This window comes from Natator depressus, chromosome 2 (genome assembly GCF_965152275.1).
Source record: "Natator depressus isolate rNatDep1 chromosome 2, rNatDep2.hap1, whole genome shotgun sequence".
Taxonomy (NCBI): domain Eukaryota; kingdom Metazoa; phylum Chordata; order Testudines; family Cheloniidae; genus Natator; species Natator depressus.
Window position 1 is genome coordinate 61,066,938 of NC_134235.1, and position 8,010 is coordinate 61,074,947.

General features: G+C 41.5%; 1 long non-coding RNA gene across 1 annotated transcript in view; it reads left to right on the forward strand.

Annotated features, from left to right (window-relative positions):
* LOC141981392 (uncharacterized) overlaps positions 1-7,024 on the forward strand; it is a 30,444-nt gene extending 23,420 nt beyond the window's left edge. Inside the window, exon 3 of the long non-coding RNA XR_012637759.1 lies at positions 6,925-7,024. This is a non-coding gene — a long non-coding RNA (uncharacterized LOC141981392). The remainder of the gene's footprint in view (positions 1-6,924) is intronic.
* Positions 7,025-8,010: the final 986 nt, after the last annotated feature.

Here is an 8,010-nt window from a genome sequence, read left to right on the forward strand (position 1 = left end):
CCTTGGTATCCTTATTTGTTCTTATCTATACTGTATGTGATCCCACTGGGTTTTCTTGATCAGTGACCCATTTGGAGAAACTGAATCTGAACTGAGATAAAAATATCTGGGCTTTTTTTTTTCTCATATGTTTTTGGTAAATATTTCTGCTTGTGAAGGTCAAGGGATTGGCAGCATTAGAAATTGAATTCCTGAATACATCCATAGGCCAGGTATATTTCAGACAGATGCTCTCTTTTTCAAACTGCCCTGCCAATGACCTCAACCCTGATTTGGAAGGACAACCCAATCTACTTTAAAGTGGAAAGGTGATTTAGTCTCCAGCCATGCTGGCTCAGTCTTGGACCTCTCCTGAACACAATTTGTCATTTGTACTGAAACATTAAATGTTCTGGTAATGTGAACTATCTCCCATTAGCGATTATACTCAGACTAATCTTTTTCTCTAAAATCTGGCTTGGAATAGATTGGAACACAAACTCAGCAATAAAGTAGTCAGCTATTTCCCCGCCTCTATGAATTTTTTTTTAAAAGCAACACTATCTTATCTTATCTAATCTATCTATCTAGATCCAGGTTTCCTGAAGGTGAGCATCACAAAAAGAAAAGAAAATTAAGTTCAGTTTCATGCAGGAGTATAACCATTTAATCTTGAATAACATGATGGAAAAACAGATCAGGAAAATAAACAAAGAGGGAAAAGTAAACAGAAGAAAACCCCAGAACAGTGTCATTGGGCCTTTAAGAGGAAGCAGGGCCAGTGCACATATGACTGGTCAGCTGACCCCAGTTGAGCTTTAAAAGAGGACACCAGGGCTGAGAGAGAGAGAGAAAGAGACCTGGTAAGGGAAAGCCTGGGTGAGTCAGGCTGAGAGCCAATCAGGAAAGGGACTGAGACAGTGGACATGGGGCTCTCGCTCTGTGATGGGGTTCCTGGTGTGCAACCCGGACTCTCGGACTGCTGAGTCCTCTGTCTCACTAACCTGGGCTTCCTCTCACACTGTGGTGCTGTTGGCAAGCTACAAACCTCTGGCAGGTACTGCACTTACACAGACATCCACAGGCAAGGACACAACCAACTGAATTACATGAATGCTTCTCCAAGCCACTCATGAATCAACAAAAAAGAGGCTCCAGCCAATTCCCCCCAGCTCCCCAGTCTTGAATCCCAGAACTGTACTGTATTGCCCTGGTCAGAAGCACAGTCAGAAGTTCATTACCCAGTCCTCCCCTCCCTTGATGTGGAGAGGACACACACTAGCGTTTGTAAACTGAGTTGAGATTTCCTAAGCACTTTAACCAAAAAACACTGTATTAGGTAAAATATAAAACGGATTTATTAACTACAGAAAGATAACTTTTAAGTGATTACAAGTAGTAAGCATAGAGATCAAAGTTGGTTACCTAAGAAATAAAAGTAAATTCACAATCTGTTTGATTCAAATCCTGTTTAGTTTATAGAACTCAGAGTCTCACCCTGATAGATGGTACAAACAGGTCACAGATCTTCAATACACAGGCAATGATACAGTACAAATGCAATACAGTACAATACAAATTATACTTCACAAGGCATACTTTGTACAAAACATATAATTATATGACAGTGGTGAATATGAGGGTTCCAGGGTGCTGCTCTGAGGTACAGCATGCCACACATTCCCAGCTCCCTGGGAATGGGGAGCCCTGCAGAGCTAGGACTGTCTAAGTCTTCTGGGAGGGGGAAGCAGTGAAGCAGGAGCCTCAGGACTGCCAAAGTCCCTGGGAAGAGGGCAGAAGGAACCTGAGAATTAAAGCGGGGGACCCTGGAAGCTGTAGCTCAGGGTGAGTTGAGGAACTGTGTTTTTGTTGATTTGGCTTAAGTTTGGACAATAAAACTGCTAGAAGAAATTGTGGTTATGAGAGTGAGTCCTTGGCAAGCTAGGGAGAAGCCCTGCCTTGTGACAAACACGTTAGCCAAAAGTCCATACTCACAGCAGGGGTCCAAGACAGGCCACTATGCATCAATAAAAACTTGTCTTCTGTGTCAAGAGCTGGTGCTGGAAAAATCATATAAAGAGAAATCTTCCACAAATTGAAAAGGAGTACTTGTGGCACCTTAGAGACTAACCAATTTATTTGAGCATAAGCTTTCGTGAGCTACAGCTCACTTCATCGGATGCATACTGTGGAAAGTGTAGAAGATCTTTTTATATACACACAAAGCATGAAAAAATACCTCCTCCCACCCCACTCTCCTGCTGGTAATAGCTTATCTAAAGTGACCACTCTCCTTACAATGTGTATGATAATCAAGGTGGGCCATTTCCAGCACAAATCCAGGGTTTAACAAGAACGTCTGGGGGTGGGGGGGTAGGAAAAAACAAGGGGAAATAGGTTACCTTGCATAATGACTTAGCCATTCCCAGTCTCTATTCAAGCCTAAGTTAATTGTATCCAATTTGCAAATGAATTCCAATTCAACAGTTTCTTGCTGGAGTCTGGATTTGAAGTTTTTTTGTTGTAATATAGCAACTCTCATGTCTGTAATCGCGTGACCAGAGAGATTGAAGTGTTCTCCGACTGGTTTATGAATGTTATAATTCTTGACATCTGATTTGTGTCCATTTATTCTTTTACGTAGAGACTGTCCAGTTTGACCAATGTACATGGCAGAGGGGCATTGCTGGCACATGATGGCATATATCACATTGGTGGATGTGCAGATGAACGAGCCTCTGATAGCGTGGCTGATGTTATTAGGCCCTATGATGGTGTCCCCTGAATAGATATGTGGGCACAGTTGGCAACGGGCTTTGTTGCAAGGATAGGTTCCTGGGTTAGTGGTTCTGTTGTGTGGTATGTGGTTGCTGGTGAGTATTTGCTTCAGGCTGGGGGGCTGTCTGTAGGCAAGGACTGGCCTGTCTCCCAAGATTTGTGAGAGTGTTGGGTCATCCTTCAGGATAGGTTGTAGATTCTTAATAACGCGTTGGAGGGGTTTTAGTTGGGGGGCTGAAGGTGACGGCTAGTGGCGTTCTGTTATTTTCTTTGTTAGGCCTGTCCTGTAGTAGGTGACTTCTGGGAACTCTTCTGGCTCTATCAATCTGTTTCTTCACTTCCGCAGGTGGGTATTGTAGTTGTAAGAATGCTTGATAGAGATCTTGTAGGTGTTTGTCTCTGTCTGAGGGGTTGGAGCAAATGCGGTTGTATCGCACAGCTTGGCTGTAGACGATGGATTGTGTGGTGTGGTCAGGGTGTCTCGAAGGTAGCTGGGAGTGCTGGTAGCGTAGGGCCTGAGGAGGGAGTACTAAAACTAGACAAGCCATTTACAACACACACTTTGCTTCTCTACAAAAGAAAAAGGACACTAAACTTTCTAAACTACTACATGCCACAAGGGGCCACAGCAATGGTTCCCTCAACCAGCACTCCCAGTTACCTTCGAGACACCACTGACTTCCTGAGGAAACTACAATCCATCGGTGATCTTCCTGATAACACCATCCTGGCCACTATGGATGTGGAAGCCCTCTACACCAACATTCCACACAAAGATGGACTACAAGCCGTCAAGAACACTATCCCCGATAATGTCACGGCTAACCTGGTGGCTGAACTTGGTGACTTTGTCCTTACCCAGAACTATTTTACATTTGGGGACAATATATACCTTCAGATCAGCGGCAAAGCTATGGGTACCCGCCTGGCCCCACAGTATGCCAACATTTTTTATAGCTGACTTAGAACAACGCTTCCTCAGCTCTCGTCCCCTAACGCCCCTACTCTACTTGCGCTATATTGATGACATCTTCATCATCTGGACCTATGGAAAAGAAGCCCTTGAGGAATTCCACCATGATTTCAACAATTTCCATCCCACCATCAACCTCACCCTGGTCCAGTCCACACAAGAGATCCACTTCCTGGACGCTACAGTGCTAATAGACGATGGCCACATAAACACCACCCTATACCGGAAACCTACTGACCGCTATTCCTACCTACATGCCTCCAGCTTTCACCCTGACCACACCACACGATCCATCGTCTACAGCCAAGCTCTGCGATACAACCACATTTGCTCCAACCCCTCAGACAGAGACAAACACCTACAAGATCTCTATCAAGCATTCTTACAACTACAATACCCACCTGCGGAAGTGAAGAAACAGATTGATAGAGCCAGAAGAGTTCCCAGAAGTCACCTACTACAGGACAGGCCTAACAAAGAAAATAACAGAACGCCACTAGCCGTCACCTTCAGCCACCAACTAAAACCCCTCCAACGCATTATTAAGGATCTACAACCTATCCTGAAGGATGACCCAACACTCTCACAAATCTTGGGAGACAGGCCAGTCCTAGCCTACAGACAGCCCCCCAGCCTGAAGCAAATACTCACCAGCAACCACATACCACACAACAGAACCACTAACCCAGGAACCTATCCTTGCAACAAAGCCCGTTGCCAACTGTGCCCACATATCTATTCAGGGGACACCATCATAGGGCCTAATAACATCAGCCACGCTATCAGAGACTCGTTCACCTGCACATCCACCAATGTGATATATGCCATCATGTGCCAGCAATGCCCCTCTGCCATGTACATTGGTCAAACTGGACAGTCTCTACGTAAAAGAATAAATGGACACAAATCAGATGTCAAGAATTATAACATTCATAAACCAGTCGGAGAACACTTCAATCTCTCTGGTCACGCGATTACAGACATGAGAGTTGCTATATTACAACAAAAAAACTTCAAATCCAGACTCCAGCAAGAAACTGTTGAATTGGAATTCATTTGCAAATTGGATACAATTAACTTAGGCTTGAATAGAGACTGGGAATGGCTAAGTCATTATGCAAGGTAACCTATTTCCCCTTGTTTTTTCCTACCCCCCCCACCCCCAGACGTTCTTGTTAAACCCTGGATTTGTGCTGGGAATGGCCCACCTTGATTATCATACACATTGTAAGGAGAGTGGTCACTTTAGATAAGCTATTACCAGCAGGAGAGTGGGGTGGGAGGAGGTATTTTTTCATGCTTTGTGTGTATATAAAAAGATCTTCTACACTTTCCACAGTATGCATCCGATGAAGTGAGCTGTAGCTCACGAAAGCTTATGCTCAAATAAATTGGTTAGTCTCTAAGGTGCCACAAGTACTCTTTTTCTTTTTGCGAATACAGACTAACATGGCTGTTACTCTGAAACCTTCCACAAATTATAACAACAACAACATTTTAAAAATAGGTGGCTATGGCTAGAGATACAGGAAAAGTGGATAGTCAGTGCCAGTGTATCCATCATCAACAGTAAAGCCACAAGTCAGCCAAGCTTGTAAGCACAAGTCCATCCCCATTCAGCAAAACATTGAAACACATGGTTAAACACAGGCTTAAGTGCTTGGCTGAACTGGGACCTAACAGCCTCAAAATAATTAAAATAAAAATGCCAGAACTAATAACCCTGAATAATAACTCAAAAGTGCTGGTACTGTCAGTTCTCGTGACACCAGAAGAAGTTGGTGTATAATTGCAAGTTCCTCATTTGAAGGTACTACTGCATTCCTCTATCAGACAGGAACTCTTCAGACCTAATCACTTGTGTTAGCTGCCTCTCCTACTATGGAGAACATTGAAGCTGTACTGCAGGTGAGCATAATCATTCTTTATTCAAAACTGAATAAAGCAACTTAAGGGAAACCAAATTAGATCCAGGCTGAACTGGGGGAAGGGTGACATATGAGCTTAGCTTTGAGAGAAGAAGATGACTATCTACAGCACTTTGGATAGATTGGAGAAAGAGAGGAGGCAAGGAGGTAATGAGGACAAGTGATGACCAAAGAAGGAACAAGGATTTAATCAGGGAGAGGGTAAGGGAGGGAGGAGGGAAATGGATCAATCTGGAAGAAATTGTGTAGTGGGGAGAATGACTGAAGTTAATGAGAGACTAGAGGGTTCAGAGTACAAGAAGAAGCAGCCAAATATGACACAGAAGTCTTTAAAAATTAAAAATGTCACCATTGCTTTTTTTGATATACCAGCATTTTTACATCAACTAAAGAAAAACAAATCCTAACACTCACTATTTCACTTGAAGACATGGATAAAATATTCTGTTTACTAAGGTCCTACTTTATATCATTGTAAAATATTTTCCATCATAGTTTACTAATAAAAAAATGACATCCATGTCTGTCCATTTTCCAATTATCTTAAACATTTTGAAAGTCAATGCTCCACAAGGCAAGTAAAATTTTTGCTTTTTCCAATGTGTTTGCAGCATTTGAAAAATTATCAAACTATAATCCTCTCCCAAAATCACTAATTTTAAAGAATAACCATTTCTAATTTCTCATTAACTTGGTATGTGAACATGTTTGTGACTAAATCTGTTGTATTTGCTATTTGGCTAAAAGTAATCATTAATGAGTATGGGAGCACTCATTCCTTCCGTGACTCAAGAAATAATTTTTGGTCACAGAAGTTTTTTAAGCAAGCATTAAAGTACTGTATATATAAACTCAATATAGAGATAACTTCCTGACAAGTAAATGATGTAACAGAATTAGATCCTGTGCTGTGATCAAAGCTTTGGCTGATGATTAATGATAATAACATATATTAGCTATTTTCACATAATGAATCAGTGCAGTGATTTCTTTCTCAATGGCAAGTAGTACAAGATTTTGGGTGGTTTTTTTGGTCCAATGAAGCACCAACAGAGAGTTAGAAATGAATAGTCAAAATTATCTGTGCAATAACTATTCTTAGTGTTTGTGTACAAGGAAAAAATGCCCAAAAGAGGGGGAATCCACCTCAGAAATTATTAGAGTACTGACATAGTATCATTCATCTTGGCAAAAGTTGACTGAGCAGATGATAAAGATCCACTTAACTTGGACTCAATCAAAGGTTTCGCTATTTTCATTTCACAGGCCAGATGTAGCTCATCATCAGTTGGAGCTGATTTCAGAAGAGGTGTTAGAGTCTGCTAGTCCAAAAGAGAATCTGATCCAAACACCAAAGGCAGCCATGAGAGAAGTGAGTGTTCTCACCAATGTTCTCAATTGTTCAGTGAACCTGCTGTTCAACTCAAGCAAAGTAGTGTCAATGACGTGGAACAAGATCTACTTTAGAAGGCTTTTAAATTACTGTATTCTACACTGTCCATCCAAACCTACTGTCCTGCTGTTGGCTGTCCAAACAATACTGTCTTTTTGGGGACAAAGAAAAAGGAACGACTGGTAAACACAGCACAGACGCAAACGTATGCTGTGAAAAATGAGAAATTTAATAGCCACAATATACTGTATAGTGACAAATCTACTTAAATGGTGACAAAATAGTTACAGTTTTGCAACTCTTCCTCTAAAGATGTTCAAACTTTCCATCACTCAGTGAGATATTCTCAGTTATCTGGATGGTATTCAATATGATGTCTGTGATTTCTAACTAAAGCAATGGGAAGAAAGGTTGGTAAGCATACAATTAATTAATCACTCATTACTGTTATTTGTAGTACCTGAGACATGAAGGGTTCAGCAGCACTCAATCCAGCTGCTGGATTTCAATAATCACTTAGAAGTGTGGCTGTCTTACAGTATCTTTAAAAGATAGCGGATGGCTTGCGACATTAACAGAGTATATCATGCACATATCTACCACTGCCTCCAGTGGGAGTTGTGGGCATCTACTGAAAAGCAAGGAAAGTCCTTATAAGTAGAAATGAGAAAACAATTTGCCATGAATAAAGTATTCAACAAATACAGCTGTCTTTTGTTAGGGGGAAAGTCATCCCTGTGCAGAGGGCCAGCATGAGGCCTGTGCATCATGTTGACTATGTCAGAGCTTAAATGGAACTTAAGCAGTGCAGAATCTTGTTCTCTGAAATTCTCCCTGACTCATTTGCCTGTGAACCGATAATGAAATTCTCCAATATATGTTCACAAAAATTGAATTTTTCTTCCAAGAATAATTCAACAAGTTATTTACACATTATGAATATTGACCATTTTAAATTC